We start from the raw sequence: 20,658 nt of genomic DNA on the forward strand, positions 1-20,658 counted from the left end.
AAGTGCCTGATTGCCATTTTGTCATTATGACATTAGACAAGAAGGTAATCAAAAGACAGAATCAAACATGAGGCTGAAGTTACAAAAGTGTAAAACCCTGAAGCCTCAATCCTCTAAAGCAAATGTATGGATTTAGTTACCTGTACAGGTCCTTGCAGGATGGAGGACTCATTCACATGCAAATAATCTTTCCTGGAATCTATATCCCAGAAGAAACAGTGAACAAACAGGTAAAGAGTGGAAATTACTATTTCTTATGGAAAAAATGTGCTTTTCTCCTCCGCCTCCTTTTCCTCTTGACACATTTACTGCTTATTCATCTGTCTCAGCACCTTGTTGTATCCTGATGTAGACTTTGTAAACTTGCTGGGTCAGAATAGTCTCTTTTCCTATTAATTTAACAAATCAAAAACAACTTCTAAAAATACCCCGTGATCTAGTCCTGATCCTTGACTGAGGCCACATATCAGTGCTGCAATGTAAATATGACCTTACTACTTCACCAAATGATCCACAGCAGTTAAATAAAAAATATACAGTTGTGAAGGGAGGGGGGAAAAAAAGTTTAGGCAATTCCTGGGTGCAATTTCACTTATCGTGGTAAATCAGATAACACTCTTACAACTTCCCAAAAAGAGACACATAAATAATATCTTTTTAATATTCTCAGACACTGGCCATGCGCTGTTCTTTAAAAGTGAGGATCGTGGAGGTGCAGCCCTGCAATTAAAGGATTCATATTCTATGTACATTTTGTCATCTAAATCAGTAAGCCACCAAGGACTGCTGGTTAAAAAAAAAAAAAAAAGGAATAAAAAATATAAGAAAAGGGGAAAAAAAAGGACAAGTTATCAATCTCTAACAAGCATCTGCCAGTGGCCATTTGCACATCACTTCTGATTGTTGTCCTGCTGTGGAGAGAAGTGGTGCTGCCCAGTGTATACCTTTGGTTTCAGCAGAACTTCCTTATCATTAAGGTCTATTACAGTTCATTAGTGTCCTACAACATGAGCAGCCAACATATGGGAGGTAGAGCAGAGAGAGCCAGGATTCTGCTCCCAAACAGCATCTGACGCTGCTTGGAAATCCTGCTTCTTCAGTCTAGGAATATGCTGCCTCTGGAAAGGCAGTATCTTACACACATAGCATTCTTTCAGTGGAGGCCCATTTTATCAGAAAATTTAAAAAAAAAAAAAAAAGCTAAATCAGAGAGCTGTGGAGCTGCTGTAAAATTAAAATTAAGAAAACCCTTTTCTCATTCATCTTTTAATGTTCCTTCAAATTAGATGGAGAGGAGAGATAGTTACTTGCTTCACCCTCACCCTTCTCCACCCTATCATTTACCCACAGAAAAGACTGATTTATAACAACAGTAACTTCTGTACTATCAGACATCTACAAGTTTTTCAGTCTGCAATTTTACCTCACATGAATAGATACTGCAGACTTAACACGCTTCAAAAAGTTAGAACCATTTAATGAACTACTACTAATGTGACTACACTTCTGAAGACACGCAGTTCTTTCAAATGTGTTTCCAAGTGAAGTAATGCTTCTGAGATTTATTATAACACATATATTTTTTCCTGAAAATTCTGGGCTCAACTAGTTGGAAAGCCGAGAGCGGAGTGTACAGACATCTCCTTGTTAGCTGTGGACTGGACCATTTTCAAGATAGACGGCTTTAAGTAGAACTGTGCTTAAATTATTCTTAAGTATTTGAAAACTGGTTATTTTCTTCTTTGAAATCTGTTTTGATCCAAGCTTGGCGTAAAGAAAAACCAAAGTAAATTAAAAGCAAAACTGTCAATTTCTGCATTTGTTGTTTTGCAGCCCTACAAACGTTCTGCATTAGGATACTCCAACTCAGAGTAGAAATTTCCCACATCAATTCACAAAGCTTCAAGATGGGAACACCTATTCTTCTGATAAAATGTTTGTTTAGAGAAACCTCCTGAGCTCCCCAGTGCCAGTTTTGCCACCCTGGTAAATATTTATAAATGAGTCACAAGCATCTGAACAAAAACTTTGGATTGGAAGCCTGACTTAAGCACCGATATTAGCGCCTATATTCGTATTTCACTTGCTGACCTTGTATCTGCCACTTTCATGGGAAAATCAAATGCTTTACATTACTACGTTCAATTTCTGTCTTATATTTCAGGCCACATCTAAATTCTACTCCATGAGGTTCATGATGGTATGTTTCTTTATGAATCATACAGTTGTCAGCACCATGGGTCTTGGGTAAAGTTAACACACCTGACAAAGCTAAACCATAAGGGACATTTTGTTGTGTCTGTGAGAGTGAAACACCACATTTAAATTTATTTTGTTTATATCCAGTGCACAAAAGAAACTTATTTTTATACTCTGATACGCCTTAGTATCAGGAGGTGAAACATCAAGAGTAATAAGGCATAAAGGGGGTCACAGACATTTCACCAAAACAAATATACTTTTTTGTACATGAGATGCCATGTCAGGGTTAATCCCATTTTTAGCTCTGTGGCTGACAGTCCACAGGGACTGTGGTGTCTCCACACAGCTATGCTACATAAGCAGCCTATGTGACTCTCATTGGGCCAGTAGATTCACATGGCAACACACTGTTTTGGAAAAACATCAGAGTTAAATTAAGGTTGTTTGTTTGTTTTGGTTGGTTTTTTTTTTTTTTTAATTAAATGCCAAGGAGAACTTAAGAATTATATGAACCGTGTGAGGTCCATCACCAAGGGATTCCTGGCCAGCATTTCTGTCCAGCCACTCACAACTTTGAAAAGCCAGGGTGAGTTTTCTTAGCCAGTTTCATCTCAGGATCAAAACACAATTCAGACCGATGAGGTTCTCTGAAATTAAAGGAAAAAAAAAAGTAATATGGTCTCAGTTGCAATCCTCATATTGATCTTCATGGGGCCAAGATCATTCCATCTACACTAACCACAACTCCCCTGGTGCAACTGGAGACCCAGAGATGTCAGGCTGATCACTTTGCATGTCTCTGTAAAAGAATGTCGGGGACATGAATTCCAACAGAAGTTGCAGTGGGAAAATGAGCCTCCTACAGAAATGCAGGGAATGTGCTGGAAGGAAAAGACCTTTCTTTCGGGCATGCAAAGTAAAACCACAGCAGGTATTCTCTTGCATGTCTCTGTACTACCTGGACCTTTCAGGTGTTGGAATGATATACTTCCTGATCTATCGCAGAGCAAAACAAAACAAGTTTTAAAACAAAGAAAAGCATTTCTTAAATTTTTCTTCCTGATGCTTTAGATTTGGAAAGATGTGACAGAGAAACCCTGAAGCTGAGGGGAAACAAGACAAGGGAATTAATGGCTAAATAATTTACACTTTTACTATTACAGTCACAATGGCTGATGGACTGAGGGCAGGCTGCTCATAAAAAGGTGAGGTATATAGGACACGGTGGAGAAGGGTTTGAGTGGACAGTAATACAAGTGCTACAAAGTAAAAGAGAGATTTATATTTTCAGCAGTGTGTGACCTGCTGGCATGGTTTTAAATAGCACTACTCTTACTTAAAATGTGTTAAAACACAGTAATTAGCCTGAATTGTAGCAGAGCTCATTTTTCTAGCGCTAATGGTCAGGATTGCAGGAAGAAAAACTGTGAAGACCATAAACTAAGTGCAAGCCAATATGGGAATATCTCCATGTTTGTGGACAGACTGCCCCATTTATTACAAAGGCATTAACTGAGACATTTCTCATGGTGTTTGAAAGGGTAACAATACTATCCTCAGCAATATTCCAGTTAAGAAAGTGTGCAGGAACAGGCTGATTATCAGAAACAGCACAAATATTTTATTTTCCTGCCTGAAAATAGTTGAAAGCAATAGGAACAAGTGTCTGGTGCCAAAAAAAATACAAATATTATCACTCCAGCATAGGATTCAAGAGCCAGCTCTCAAATTTGAGTCCAAACATTACTGACAATTCTTTAAAAAAAGTTCAGTAGCATGTTTTTAAAAAATTCAAATGTTTCTGCAATTGCCATTTTCATCCAGATCACAAAGAAGAAGTATCAGAACGTGAAGAGAAAGGTCTGGCAGTCCTGCTGAGCAAGATGAAAACACAAGAAGAGTAGAAGACTCACAAAAACAAACAACCCCTCCCAACAGTTTTTTTGGTGGGTCTTTTTTTTTCCACATTTCTCCAAACAAGAAATTAGGAGAAGTGTTTTTATGTTGAGGATAATATCCCTAAATTATTTGAAGTATTCTTCTCAATACTGATTATTTATTAGAATATTTTTTGTTAATACTTGCCAAGGGTGTCACCCAAACTGGCTGAAATCAAAGGGACATTCAGACAAATTCCCCTGCTTCGCCCCATTTTCTGGGACAGTTGTAGAGAGCTGTGAGAGCCTGTGGTGGCAGAAGACGAGCCAGTCCCTGGTGGTGCCTACATCCATTGGGGGCCTGCAGAGGCAGGCAAGGGTCCCAGGAGGTTGCAGAAACATCTCCACCATCCTCGTACAAGAACCACAGAGATCCACACCCCAAATGTGTGTGTTGCTGAGCCCTGGACTAGCTGGGGTGGACAGACAGCAGCTTGTCACCATTATCTGCAGACAGGACGGACAGAGGGAGATGCCTGAGCAGTTCCCGGGGTGGGATTCAAGAGGAGCAGGGATTGGTGCTCTGGAGGCAGACTCAGGCACAGGTGTCCGCAACCAGAGTGCCGGAGGGAGGGTCACCTCGCCAGCATGGGTCCAGATGGCATTGCACATGGCTCTCCTCTTTCCGGAGCTGTGTCTACTGAGGCAGCACCTAAGGTCATGGCAAGGCTTGGCAGAGACCTTGCAGAGCTCCCTCTCCCCCCACCGTTGCCTGGATTTGGAAGGCCAGTGGGTTTGCAAACAACAAGCTGCTCTCCCCCGAGCTGGGGAGAGCTACCTGGTGACCTTCCAGAAGACAGTGCCTACCAGCCTTTGCCCTGGCATGAGTGAACTGCCAGCTCCAAGAAAAATAAAGAAAAAGCAAAGCAAACCACAGTGGTGCTCCTCCACCTATCTCAAAATTACAGGTGGGGAGTCAGTTGTTCCTTACCTAGGAGACCGCTGCAGCATTATTTGGCTTGTGATAATTACCCAGAGCATCTGAGAATATTGGATCTGGGCTCAGAGGTAGCAGCTCTCACCAGCCAGGTGCTGTGCACCAAGCATTGAGTTAACACCAGTGCTTGTCAAGGGGCCTTGGACAGTAGATATAGTGCCTGATCAACTGGTTTTGATGCTCCCAAAAGAACTAGCACTTTCTGTTCTAGGCTTAAACATTGTGTTCTTCCTCACTGCCTTCTCCAACTCAATGAGTGGCCACATACTGCAGCGCGTGTTCATACTGGTGGGACCTTCACATGGGATCAAGTGTTAGGATGGCATTACCAGGGATACCACAGTGACTATGGGGGTGGGGATAAGTCCAGTGGCATGTCAAACCATGGACATCAATCTCTCAGGGATGAGATTGATACAATCCAGGATACTGCAAGGGTACCTCTCTCATGAAGAAGTGACAGGAGTCAGAGGAGATGATGATCCTCCCTGGGTCATCAGTAGTTAAAGATACCTTGAGATTGACATAAAGTGACAGGATAGTCAAACTTCTGCCCAGAACTACAAACTCCAGGAGTCTTGTGCCTTATACATAGCTTTTATGGACTTTTTTTTACAAGTTCAAAGAGCATGAAAATATGACCTAAATATAATGAATACAGTTACAACTATATATCACTCCAGATGAAGCAAGAGTACTGTGTTGGACTGTACTGTGCACCTCAGTAAAGTATTAATATAGTAGGAGGTGCACCAGCTTACTTGTAAACCATTCATCATTCTCATCCTCGAGTTTAATTTGTTGTTGAGGCACAGGCCACAGGTTGAGCATTTCAGCTCATTTAAGGAGTTATGACCCAACACCATACCGTGGCTACTGTATTCCAAAAGACTGAACATCACTGTTAATCACAGCTTCCCAGCAGATCCAGAGAGGCAATACCATAAAATTGTTTAGTAAACAGTGCAACTGCTTTGAATGAAGATGAAAGCCCAATTTGAAATATTTGAAAGTAATTTTTAAAGAAAAAAGAAAAGGCATAAATTCTTATTACACGTTTCCACAAAATCCTTTTCTGCTGCTATTACAGTGTACCTTCCTGGGATAAATGTGTGGTTTACAGCATCTACATCACAATATATAACTTTTAGCACTCACTCACTTGATGCTGTAACACATGCAGAGATACTTTTTTTTTTCCTCCTCGATCTTCTTTTGGATATTTCTTAAGGCTTGTCTACTCAGGGAAAGTTAAGCAGCAGAGCAACTCCAGGATAACTACTCTGTGATAGCTCCCTGTGGACGCTTCATTGCAATAAAAAAAAAGACTTTATTTGGGAATAATTACCATGCATTGTGAGTAGTGGAATAATTATTCTAAAATAAAAACCAGCCTAATTCCAGTATAAAGTATATACACCCATGCAGGAGGTTTTGTCTGCTTGTTTGGGGATTGAGGTTTTTTTTTCCCAGAATATGAATTCAGTACAAGAGTAGCTAGAATACTTTCTTTTTTCCCTTAGAATAGCTATGTTAGTCCATTTTTCCTTATAGATAAGGTTATGATATTGATTTAAATAAAAGATCTGTCACCTGGATTCTTGTTAGTTTGAAATGCAGTTTTTCTCAGTCCAAAATATTTGTGTTGGCAGCCAGTAACAGGCTGATGCGCCTTTCCTTGACAAGGATTTTCCATTCCTTGGTAACAGGAGGACTTGTCCTCCCCAGCATATTCTTTGGATAGGAAATCTGTAGCTGGAAGCCAAAGTGTTACAAATTTTATTTTGTGGGATCATGCTGGAAATTATCTTCTTTTTTGTATATCTCTAGCAAAAAGAACAATTGTCTCTGGCCCACAAATCCAGAAGAATCATATTGTGACTGGCAAACCCTTATCTAATAGTGTTTTGTCTCTCCTTTCTCCCTAAATGCAACTGGCTATTTATTCTAAGCAGTTAGGTAATAGACAAAGATTTGAGAAGGCCTGGATGATTTGTCTTTTAAGCAAAGCTGAAATAGCTCTCCACCTGGCCAAGACACCGGCCAACCACAGACATCTCTCCTGGTCTGGTAGCACTGATTTGTCTCCAAGTTCACTCAGGCATTTCCTACCTCCTGTATTTATGACCTCTCCTGCCTTTGTATTTTAACTGGCTCTGCTCTCAGGCTGTGGGTGGAGAGAAATGTGTAAAACCACCTGCCCGTGATGATGTGTTTCCATTCAGCTTCAGGAAAAAAGGTTTATTCAGTAATTAAAAACTCTTTTTTGCCTTTAGATGTGCCTAAGCACTTCTACCAGAAGCATAAGACATGCAAACAAACCCATTCCTCATCCATCTTGCTGGCTCGCCTTTCCCTTTTAAAACCATGTAATTCTGTAATTTTGGTTGAAGGTGATCTTCAGGGTTCTTAGCTCTTTCATAATATGGCCTTTCATTTCCCTACTTACCCTTTAGCATTTTTAAGATCTGGCAGCAAGGGCTGTTTCAGATACCAAATGTGTTCATGATATTAATAGTGTTTTAATACACAGGCCAATGGAGATATTTAAAGCATCCCATGAACCATAAGGAGTTAAATTCAACTGTCTTCAATATGAATCAGCTTTATGTGCAGATGAATTGCCAGGCAAAGAGCAAACTGCAAATGTTGTTCCTGATTCTGTGTACACCAGCATTTTTGGTAATTTTTAAACATTCTATATTATCTTTTAAACAACAGATGGTGTTAATAAAATTATAAACCACACCCCATAAAATACCAAACAGCAATAGCATTTTCCACGGAAATAATACAAGGTATGATATTTCCGCATTTATGAAAAGCTGAGCATGAAAAACATTCAGGTTGCAAAAGATAAGACCCAAAATACTCCTTTTCATTTCTTGTTAATGCAGCTTCAGCATTTTAATTAGTATCAATTACTGCGAATGGAGTTTTGGATGTGTTTTAACTTGTTCAAAAGTTTCAAAAAAGAAAGTTTTTTATTTGTTTGGTATTAGTCTCACTGCAAGTTCGGATGTGCAATGTGTGAAAAAAAAAGGATCTACTTTAAGAAATGGAGTTTGCTTTTAATCACTTAAACTGAAAGAGATGGATGACATGTTAAGTTTTCTGTGAGCTCTGAGTATTAAATTACTTAATAAAAGAAAAGTAAAATTTGGCATTGCTGTGTAACTAATCAGAAAATAATGAAAACACTCTTAAATAGGTGACAAGTCAAAGCTCTATCTAAAGGGCCAATTCAATCTCACATTAACTTTGATCGAAGCAAGAGCTTTTGGTACTTCTACAGACGGAAAAAAACACAGTTAATGTAGAGATCTCTATTCTACTGACATTTTTCAACAGTTTATAAACTAGATGGAAACACACTGGCTTTCTCCTTCAGACTAAACTTGCAGTCTGAATATCACTCCAGGAGAACACTACAGTAGTTTCCCAGCTACAGTATGGAGACATATGGACAAAACAAGTGTCTTCTGTACATGCAGGAGAATGCCACCAAGCCTGTCATCACTTGGGTCATTCAGCACTTCCTCTGTCTATTTTGAGCCCAGCCTGCTGCCGTATCACACTAGGCTGAAGGGAGAATCTGTTTCTTCTCTCCTCCATCTATCTTTCTGATAGTCACAAGGCAGTTCTCTTTCCCCCAGAAGCCCAACAGTCATGGCAGTTCAGCTACTGATCTTAAAGAAATGAAAGCGGAGAGTGTTTGTTAGAGGGCAAGAAGTCTGGTAGTGAGGATCTGAGCGTAGCTAGACTGCAGCACAACGAAGTGTGAACCCAGTCAGACTCTGCATTAAATTATGGAAAGTAGTGATTATGCAGGATGAAAGTCTCGTCTCAGCCAGCTGCTGCCAGGTCTACCTGTCTTAAGGTGTTCCAGCAAGGTGTGTGGCTGAATCCTCGTAGCTCCACCCTCCTTTTGCAGTCTCCTGTGGCATGTGTGCATCTTCATTTTATAGTCTTCAGGGCTAGTCCTCTGAGTGCAGTTTGTATGAGTCAAGAAATTCATGCTGGCATTACCGAGATCAGAATCTAGCCATTTGTATGTCTGAGCACATATTCTCCTTGAAACAAGTTGGTGGTAGTGTATTCAGGAATGTTTCGCACTCAGGTTCAGATCTGGTTCCAGCTGGAGTTCCCTTGTAATGTTCCAAATCTCATTAAGTTAATGAGAGTTTTTTTCCAGCCATTCCAACGGGATTCCCTGTTTGTGTGCCCACATCCTCAGCTCTCAGGAAGCCAGGGTGAGTGCTGGGAACAAGAGGTCACACTCCATCCTGGCTGCTCCTTTCTTAGCAGGACACTGAGCAGGGAGGTAAGGCAGCCACACTTGCCTGCCTCCCTCATGCCTTGTCTTCCCCTGTTCCCCAGTTTCTTCTGTTTATTGGTATGATCAGAGACTTGAATTTAGGAATGGAGGGTAGGAAATTTTCACAAGCAGAAGAAAAATTAAACATTAATTTTGTGGGATGTGCTCACAGACATTACAGTGATGGGCAATGGTGTGACTCCCACCTACAGGTTAAGTTCAATCATTTAACATACGCTTTTTTCCTTTCCAACTACATTATCAAATTGCCCTGTCACATCTGGCTGCCTTGTTGACCATCCCAAAATAAAAGAGACCGCAGACAGAAGAGATTGCCCTCAGATGAACTGGGATGGCTGGAAACCTTGCACAGCAGGGGACAAAGCTGACATTTTCATGGAAAGAAGACTGTAGCAATCAGGACAGTCAAACCAGTACCTTTAATGAGAACTAGATTCACCCACACAAACAAGTTGAATGGACTCAGAGATACATATCTTCTCATATCCAAATCATATACTTCCTATTAGCACTACAATTATTATACAGACTCACTAAGAGAAGACAATCTTCCTAAATATTTATTTAGTGTTGATAGAATTGCTTACAAAACCTCTCTCTCATTCTGAGAATCTCTTACAAGACTCCCTTGTTCCCAAGTTCATTATTGCTACTTATATTATTACTGTAAATCTTTCTAATGCCTCAAATGCTTGGCTCAGAAGAACATTTTTATAATGAGGGTGGGGCAATGCAAAACTTTTCCTCTCCTAATTCATTGCTAAATTGTATTTGCAAGTTCAAATGCCAGAGTGATGAAATCACAATATTATTCATTGGATTTTGTTTGATTATTTGGTGGTGTTGTAGGGAACGTATCTATAAAATAACATGAAAAGCAAAGCAACAGAGCCGTAGGGGTTTTCCGGAATTTCTCTTCCGCACACATCAATTTTACTGTATGACTGTCCTGAAAGATTTATGCTTTGTGTTTTGAGGGCCAGGTTTTAAATGGCTTCACAGAATAAAAATATTAAAATTTAAATGCAACTTTAAAAATGTGTGTTGGACCTTTGGGCCTTCTGAAGAGGTCAAGTTCAAGACACTTATAAAAAGACCATTCCCTGAGAGACTGCATGGGAAAGCCTATTAACATTACTGCTTTCCTTTTATTTCCCCTTTGATCATAAAGTAAGGTTATGGGTGGCAAAAGCTGTAATGGTGGGAAGATCCCAAATAGGATAGTACAATTTAATCTACTGAACATAAAAACCCCAAATTACCAACAACAATATGGTGGGTTACCAATCAAGAGTATGACTACAAAATACCTTAAGGAGAAACAAAAACAACAACAACAACAACAAAAATGAGGAAAAAAAGCCCTGTACAATTCCACAGTAGGAATGAAGTTTGGTTTTTTTTTAAAAAGGAGAAAGAGAATTTTCATTCTACTTTAACTAAGTTTTATTTTGCCCATATGACAAAAAACATAACTACTATTTAAAGTGTTCCTAAATAGTGACTAAAAATAAACAAGCTCTGCATGTGGGTTAGAAAATACCAAAGGACAATTATCTGTTTAGGCTAGGGACATAACTCAAAATCTCCATATTCCATACAGAGGATATCAAAGCCCTCTTTTTCCTACTTCTGCAGGTCTAATAGTGACAGTGAATGATTTAGGGGAAGATAGGGAGAATATACAAGTCTACATGAGCACTTCTGAGCTCATTTTCATCCAAACAAACTGGCTTTTGACTGTTACATATATTTTATACTAAAAGCTGGGGGCTTTTTCTCAATCTTACTGTATGAGGTAAAATTTAGAAAATATACTCTATTAACTTTATCAAGTCTTCCATTGCTGCTATGGCCACTTTTTAGTATGTGGGTATCAAAAGGTCCCAAGTGAAAAACAGACTTAAGCTCATTGATTTTAAATAGTCCCATCTAAATAAAAGCAAAATTTGGCTCTGAACACCTCTAGCAGAAAACTCTGCTACTGTCATGAATATCTTAAATGTAATCTTTTTACTTTTAATTAACATTCTAAAGAGAAGAGGAAGTTGGAAATCCAGATAAATCTGTTATGAGTCAATTAAGAAGCCAGGATTAGCATATGCAATCAAGATGGGTGCAGCAAGATTTCATGGAAGAGTTCATGAGGAAGCAACCAGGATGTATCATTTGCATGGGCAGCCTCCTTGGTTTGTGTTCTGCTCAACCTCAGTATTGTTGACTTGACTCACTGCCTGAACATTGCCAAGCAGTAGCAAACCACGATTTCATTTTCCTGCTTGCACAGATACAACTTACCTTGACATGTGGTTTTAAAAGAGACAAATCATATGAACTATGACAAACCATAGTGGTCCTTTTCTTCTTTTTGTAGATGTTCTTTTTAGTAAAATCTCTTCCTTAACCTCAGTTGTTTTACTATCATCAGCAGATATTGCAGACTGTCCTACTCTTTCCTTGATCTGATAAATTATACTGAATACTTGTCTGGGACTAAAGTGGGATACTTCACACATAGGCCACCTGAGCAATGGAAGCCTTTAACAGGGAGTGACTGATCAGCAGATGATATAAAAGGAATTGATGAACTCACATGAGTTACTATCAGTTAAGTATTTATATTCTAAAGCCGATGTCCAATTTACAAGAGAATGCTACAAATTTTTTTTTTTTTTTTACATGAGCTTTATGGTGCAGAACTTGAAACCTTTTACAGTTTTAGCTGATTATTTTAGAATTTGGTCATCATGGAGCATCCATCTATCCATGGTTTACCTTTTCTACAAATAAACTGAAAGCATGAGCATCCTGGGAAAATAAAGCAAATGTTTTCCTAGCTTCACCTTTCACAGAAAGAAGATTTCAAGGCTTTTAAAATGTGATACTCAACAGTAATAAAAATAATTTAATATATATCTGTGATCTCAATTGTTTTGAAAAAAGCTGTCCATAGCACTGGAGAACAATACAAATTTAGCACAGCTGCTGAAAGACAGTCACTACTGAACTAATTTTCAACATATGGTGTGATTTTGCTTAGATCTACAGATTGAGGGAGTTTGTTGAAAACTAAACAATCGTTCATAAATCTCAAGCCTCAGTTACCATGGTTCACAGGAAGCCATACACCTAATGCCAGTTAAGAAAACTATTTGTTTAGCAATGACTAGAACAAGATTATAGAACATGAAATGAGAAAAACTGAATTTCAGCCACCTGAAGCAGTGTTAGAAGCTCATGTCTGCTTTTGCTGATTTCTCATTCAGTACTTATGATAGGCTTTGCACAACATTGCTTTCCCTCGTATTGACCAAGACTTAAACTGATACTGGTGTAACACAAAATTTTATCCCTTCAGATTCAACAAAGAAAATTATCCTACATCACAAATGTAGTTTCCGAATTTGAAGTTTTTGGAAAAAAAAAAAATACGATACTGAGGGTTTTGTGGGTTTTTTTTAAACATGTTGCACACTGGAAGATGGGAAGGCCCTGACAGTGCAGTAAAGACTGGCCACTATAATCATGGCAAACATAAGCCTTTTTTCTAGGACAGAAACTTCAAGGTATCAAAAGAAACACATCTCCTGGGTCTTCTTTTGTCTTACTGAATCATCATAGTCAATCTAAAAAGAAAAAAAAAAGAGTAAGGAGCCCTGCAATTCAGAAATGCTCTACATGGACTACATTTTTAGAGGGTGTAAATACATTAGAATATATCAATATATATGATGAAATTAGGGTAAAAAGGTGTGTTCTAGAGGCTTCTCAATGTGTGCACACTATTAAAATCTGTCTGAGATCTGTTTGGCGAAAGCAACAATTATATTTCATACTAAAGAATATGCAATTACAGCCCTCTTAGCACTTCCTGCTTCCTTCAGCAATGAAGACCTGTCTGCACTGAAGATTATAAAGTCCTCCACTGTTTCACTAGGTCACCAGACTAAACAGGCCAATCCACTTTCACAGCAATTTATTCCATATTTTCTCTTTTGGGCCAACTTCTTTTATAATAAAACTGGGCCTAGCTGGAGATTTACAGGACTGTCACCACAGGAGAGCTAGCCCCTGTAAAATGACATAGAATGCTGTTTAAACTTAAGCACCAAAAATCTTTTGTCAAGTCCCTAGTGTATTTATTCTCATATCTATTATCTTTAACTTCTTCATCAGACATTGAAAAATATGATCTTCAGACTTCTCACGCTTCCACAAAAGTTACCACAGCCACAGAGCTGGTGTAAAGGCTTTATATACTAAACCATTATTTTAGTTCATGGTATTTGTCTCTCATCAGAAAAACCAGAAAGTCTACAGTTCAGATTTCTCAGGATCATAAATGGTTTGATTAAACTGCAGATGTTAATTAAGACCCAAATCTGTATCTTCATGCATAGCCAGAATAACCAGCTTGTTAGCTAGGGAAAGCCCAAGATATTTAGAATATTCCATCTTGTAGGATGTAGATCACAAGTGGAAGGGTTCCAGGGCAGCTTTGTAACCTACTCTTCAGCTGTATCAAGCAGGTTTGGGGAAGAAAACACACATGGAGCAGACTGCCTGAACTGTGCCCATACATCCTATACGTGGCAAAAGCAGTCAGTGATGCCATGGCAGAGGAAAGCGACTGCTGTCATTACCTTTTTTTGGAGGGATATATCATCCCCTGATTTCAGAAGTTTTCAAGTAGACAAAATGAAATTATTTTTAAAGAAGAAATAAGCATCTTTAAATATCATTACACTTTTCCTAGAAAAGGCCAACATTTTAGTGTTTATTTCAATTTTGATTTAGATAAATTCCATAAAAATATAATTCTAACCTTGTGTCCCACAGGACTCAAAACCAATATGAGTGTCTAGCCATGTTAGCCATTAGAGCTTCTAATGGCAACCACTTACAGTGAGAATTTTCATTATAAATAATATGCAATCCAACAGTTTCCTGTGCTGTCCTTTGTGATGCAAAATACAAATGGACCAGAAACTGTCCTGAGAGAACAGTTCCCAGCAGACACCAAATATTGCTCTTAATATGAAATCATCTGTTAGGAATGATTAGATACTGATTTAAATGGTTTAGGGCCTAATCCTATAAAGGATTCCACTGTTCCAACCCTGAATTTTTTGTCCCATGGCTCCCGACCAGGTATCCAGAATCATGTTTTGAAAGCACAACTTTCGTCTGGAGTACAAGGAGAGACACCTGGGTGGCCTGGAAAACAGCCAGCACAGCATGTCTTGACCTCAACATAAGACAACTGGAGTTAACAAGGGGAAAAATGAGGCTTGTCCCAAATCTACAATCCTGCCTCCTTCTAAAGCCAAGGCTCTACCTGAGAGTTACCTCTAAAGTCAGGGCTCTACCCAGGGCTGTCTGAGAGATGCCTCCATCCACTCAATATCTACACCCTCATTCTTTTTATGAAAATAGGTTCCTGTGATCTTTCCTTCAAAACTTATGTTTTATTAAAACATAGCTGGAGGAGAAGCTGGCTTCCCATCTCCCTCTATATAACAACTCTGTGATTAGAGCACTAATGCAATCATGGGATTCATCTCTGCTGCCCTGAAAGGCCCCAATTTACAACTCCTCTCACCCCGGGGAGGACCCTGACCACCAGGCTGATGGTTATTTTAGAAGAAGCAGTCTCGACCCTTCTGCTGAAACAGTGCCCTTGAGCACAAAAGAATTCAAGATTCCTTAGATCATAATCTTATGTTTAGGTTATTCCCAGGGCTGGGGCACACACTGAGTTTTCTTGGGATTATTTTTGTCTTCACTACGTTAAATTGTTGTGGAATACATACAACATCCCCCTAAAAAAAAATTAAAAACAAAAACAAAAATAAGAGTAAAAATAAAAATAGTCCTGGGAATAAGTCCCACTATTACCACACTGACCCTGCTGCATTTTGTCAAGAATGCAGTCATGTCAGGGAGTCTGGGCACACTCCTGGAGTAACCAGGAGGCCAAGCTGACCAAGACACTCGAGCAGAAGAATATTGTGGGTTGAGAGGACTTGGGTGGGCATGAACAGTCCTGAATGGCCACTTAGGAGTCCCAGGTAGAAAAGGAACTAACTCTAAGGCAAACCTAGTGCTTTGAGGTTTAGGCAACTTCTTAGCAGAGGTTTTCTGAATCACAGCTGTTTGTTCACATGTTTAAATTCCACCCGATTCCCACATTTCACACCATCCAGATCCTCTTAGTGACCGAAACACAAGCATTGAAAGAGACATCTTTGTGCTCACCAAAATATCTTTTTATTTAGGAAAAAACCAGCAGCAGTTACTGAAGACAGTTAACATTGAAAGCATTGAGTGGTTACCTTCGCAGCATAATGCCTGTCATAGCTCATCTGACAGACTGATTATTCAAAGTCTGGTGCACCTATGGTTGGGAATCACATTGCAAGGCTTAGGGCTTGACACTAAAACTGCCCTGTCTGTCCACAGGAAGAATTATGCTAAATTCTGATTTTGCTTCACAATATTCCCGAGGTGAAAATATAATTCTGAAGAAGTAAAATGTTTATTTTGACATTGTGACTGATGTCTTCTACTCTGTGACAGAAACAGTAATAAAAGGCCTCACTAACTAGATGCTGTAAATTCCAGACCAAAGACATGTTTCTCTGAAACCTCTTTATTCTGGGCACGTTCTGTTTAGGCCCTTACAAAATCTCTACATTTCTAGAAACCAAGTGTATTTTTGTCTCTAAACAGCACAGGGGTGAGGAGTTTATATTATCACCTATAGGAGGAAAAGCTTTTTCACTGGACTTACCAAGAATACAAGAAAAAAGCTGAATTTCTCCTATTTCTTCTGGGTTTGTAGACCTATTTACTAAGATCTAGTGGCACACCTTGTAACTCCTAGTTAGGTATTCAAAATTGTAGCATGACTACAAGTTAAATATAATTTGTGAAATATATGCCATATTTGATAAAAAATGCATGTAGTCAGAATCATATGATGATTTAATTTGCATAGATGTAAAACCGGAATTTATTATACACAACCTATATTCATAAAAGTAGACAGTCACCTGGTTTCTCTTCAGTGGTTTAATCTGGCAGTCCCTCACTACAGGCAACAGAATTTTTAAAAGCAGCCAAGACAAACCAGACACCAAGTGGAAGGAGAAAAGAACAGACAATGTGCAGGAAAAGTGTTTCACACAAATATTAATATAACTCCTTCAATCCTTTAAAAAATTATACTTTTAGACTGATGGAAGATGCAGACGGCAGTCAGGCAAAACAGAAGTGAGTCTGACATCACTGATGCACCTGCAAAAAGTTGATCTTCCTTTCCAAAAAGCAAAATTTTACAAGGAAATCTACAGGATGCACTTTACTTTTTTAGGTCATCCAAAGATCTCCTGTAACAGAGATGCAGAGCAGAAAACAGTTACCATCTTGGAGAGAAGCCAAATGGACTGAGGTATGGTGTAGCATCAGGGCCTGGAAACATGGGCCTTCACGGAATGATTGGAGAGAACTTAAGCCAGTCTGGAGACAGACAGATGAATATGTTATTATTGACATGATGCCCAATTCAGTAAACAAATTTTCAGAAGAGACATTCAAGTAGCAAGGTGATATAGGCCTGAGCTCAAGAGATTGGTGTGTAACCAACAAGCAGTAGAATAACCAAAAGACTGCAGAAAGGCACTGAAGATACATTCAGAAAAAGTCATCTATCTTCCACTGAGCCACTAGCAAGATGAAACATCAGAAAAGGTTGGGGTACTCACATTCAAAATACACACAGAAGGCTACTTCAGCATGGTTGTATCTGTTGACTACCATTTTCATCTACAACAGATAACATTTATAACTGATTGGAAAAACACAGTTACTCAAACCAAGTCTTAACATTTCATCAAGCTGCTGAGACATCCATGTATAGACCATGCCAGTATGCAGGTGTCTTTGCTATGTTCCACAAGCAATAACATATAAATAGTTTTCAAAACGTGGGCTGGAGTTTTTGTACGTTAAGAAGGAAAAAAGACCCAAATCTTATTTTCAGTTTCTGACATGCTCAGCTTAAGCAAATCATGAAGAAAGCAAGCAATTATAAGGAATGCTACGTGGCATGTAGTGGTTTTCACTGATACAGCATTATCCATACACTAAAAGCTCGTGATAAGCCATACTTGATAATGTACATATTACTTGAGAAGAACGTAAGTATCTGAGTGCTACTGAGAGTTCTGTTGCTCATCTGTAATTTCAAGCTGAAGATGGCCTTCTCTGTCAACCATGGGTCAACATAACTCTCAAGTAGGCACAGGTTTCGCAGCGTTGCTTCTTGATAATGAACATTTCACTTCAAGCCCCAGGTAATATCAGATACAGAAAAAAACCCCACATATGTATGTATTTGGTTCCTGGGTCTGTGTGGATGCTTTTAACCCCACTCTACTCCTCACTGAACTTCACTTTCCACCCCTCTGTACTCATGTCTAAACATAAAGGTATTTACATGTCTGAAAGGAACTGGAAAGCAACTGTGATAATTCCCAGAGGATTTTAAAGCTCTTCTCACACAAAAGCAACACATCATTATGTCACAGTAGCACTTCAATAAGAGGCACCTCAGGAAGGGCCTCTGACATAGTTATGATTAGCAGATTCATCATTTTCACTACCTCACTTGTAAAAGAAAGACTGGAACAGAAATATTTTCAGTTAGTATCATCCTACCCTGGAATCAGTTATGTCTGTAGGCCTTATAGAATGTGCCATCAATAACATGATCTTTGGACAAATGTACTTTCATGCATTGTTGGAAGTCCCTAAAACTGACGGGTCTTTGAAATCGCGTGTGTATCTGTTGTTCCTTCGCAGGTTCTAAATCCACAAATTCATGAGTGGCTTATTGTGATTCATATGCCACTTTCATTTTTGGCAGGTAATGCTAATGGTATTGGAGAATGACTATTTGAATGAGATCTGCACCCACTTCCCTCAAATCAGGACTCTAAAAATGCACAGAATGGAGCTGTCAGCATAAATAATAAAAAAAAAAATTTAAAAAGAATGCGAACACTTATTCTGTATAGGATTTCAACTGCACAGTTCCAGGCATCAGGGATGAGCAGGATGAACAGGACTTTCTGTAGTTCCTGTAGAAGGTTGGGCAAGCAAACATCTGGGGGTGGACACTGAGGAAGAGGAAATATCTACGTGTCAGTAATAGGAAAGTTATATTGTACACCTGCTTTTTAGGCATGCCATCTGTGCTCAGTCATACCATATAGCTTTGATGACATGCCACAGCTAAAGGACAGGCAATATATGTCTTGCTTCAGTGACATGAATGACACAACTTGGTAAAACTCACTGCTTAATGATATAAATCATAACTCTCAAGCACAGTATATGGTTGTTCCATATGTTTTTCAGTGTTTAGACCCATATTAGGGATTTTGGCACTAAAAGCACTGAAGGAGCATTATTGTGAAAACCAATTCACACTAGGTAAGCAAGAGCACCTTTTCTATACTAATGCTGGACTTCCCATCATATTTTGTTAGTCTGTAACTATACCATAACATTCAGCTAATATTGTTTACAGTAGCCTAATATCAAGCAATTCTATTCCCATTACTGCTCACAGTCTGATATTAAATATTTGTTTCCAAAGTAAACTGCCCAATGTAGTTGAAAAGTATTACCACACTTTTTTTTTAAGCTGGATAGATCTTATCTTTTAAAAACAAAATGTGACCTTAAAAAAAGCGTGTATATTTTGACTAATACACAAAGTTGATGAAAAATAAGGCTTATGTTACATTTCTATTTTAAGGAAGGATTTTCCATAGTGCATTTGAGGATCTTTAAGAGGGAGCTTGGTCTAAATTCAGTTCCAGTTCTGGATCTGGTCTTAAATCCATGTGTAGCCTCAGGCAAATGTGTTAATTTTCCCTTTTCAGTTTCCCTGCCTTTAAAGTGGGGATAACATGACTAACCCAAATAGTTTAGCTGCAATTTGTAGCAATGAGTAACTTGATTATTAGATTTCTGAGACATGAAACACGATTATTATTAGGGCTTACTGACCAGCCAGTCAAAAATGTGATACAGATAAAGGAGATGGGTCTTTGACAATAGAAGGATGTAGGTTAGTCAGTCAGTCAGTTAGAGCAGCCCTGCAAGGAGGCGACTCCAGGGAGTGGAGAGTTGGACCTATAAAAGTGAGAATGTCCCCTCCGTACTGATTTCCTATTTATTTTCCTATTTATTCCCATGGTATCAAAATACCATAAAAAGCTAAGTCCTCTCTGGGAAATGAATAGGTCCAAAGCACTACAACAAATCAGCTGCAGGCAAATAAATTTTTATCTGTGTAAGTGAGCTCAATGTTATTTTCTAGTGGAAATGTCAGAATTGATTAAAGACCTAGCATTTCTATTTAAAATGAGAGAGTAGGGGATGATACATTTTAAACAGAGAAAAAGTCAGCAAACTGATAACATGGAGATAAAGGGGTGGCTTAATTTCTAGTGTTGTTGCAGTAAATTAGTACTCAACATATTGAGTCCAAATTTGCACCACTGTACCTAGTATAAATAGTAGTGCCTCTTAATAACTGTGACAAAAATACTCTCCCCACTGGCAAGGTCAATATTATTAATTGCTATTCCTATTATTAACCTTTGGGCTTGTGTATCCTCCATGGATTAATGATTATTCAATAACTGAGCTACAAGGTTAACCTTTTAATAGCAATTAATAGAAGGACATACTTCTGGCTAGCTAGCAAAAGCAATGACGTATCAACTTCTTGGCCTTGGTCTTGTTTCATGCAAAGGTGCCTATGGGAATTGTACCTGTCAGTTCCCAGAGCTGAAAGAGAAAATCTGCCTCAAAGTCGAGACAAATAAAAGACGGAGATTGGGCCGACATCCGAGGTCCCCTCTCCCATCAGTTTCCTAGGGAATAAGAAACAGCCTCAGCTTTCAGGGAAACCTGCACTCATTGCCAGGGTCATTCTCCAGGAAGTCCACTTCCAAATCCTGCATCAGTGAAGAGGGGAAAGAAGGTCTTAAAAACAAAAAAAGGAGAGAAAAGTACTTCCCCTAGGAGAAGTTTCACGAATAAAGGCCATTTTCAAACAGCGTTACGGAGGAGCACGTGGCGCCAGGTGAAACACCGGGCAGGAGCCCCAGAGTGATGCGCGGCGGGGCTCGGCCCCGCTCCCGGCCCGACGGGGCAGCAGAGCT

General features: G+C 39.1%; 1 long non-coding RNA gene across 1 annotated transcript; it reads right to left on the reverse strand.

Moving 5' to 3' along the window:
- Positions 1–15,662: 15,662 nt before the first annotated feature.
- Positions 15,663–20,652, reverse strand: LOC108446207. Its single transcript, XR_001861331.1, has 2 exons — positions 20,266–20,652; positions 15,663–18,597 (listed from the first exon to the last, which is right to left on the reverse strand). It is a non-coding gene; the product is annotated as an uncharacterized LOC108446207 (long non-coding RNA).
- Between the last annotated feature and the right edge of the window lie 6 nt (positions 20,653–20,658).

The sequence above is a fragment of the Corvus brachyrhynchos genome, unplaced genomic scaffold (genome assembly GCF_000691975.1).
Source record: "Corvus brachyrhynchos isolate BGI_N302 unplaced genomic scaffold, ASM69197v1 scaffold53, whole genome shotgun sequence".
Lineage (NCBI taxonomy): Eukaryota > Metazoa > Chordata > Aves > Passeriformes > Corvidae > Corvus > Corvus brachyrhynchos.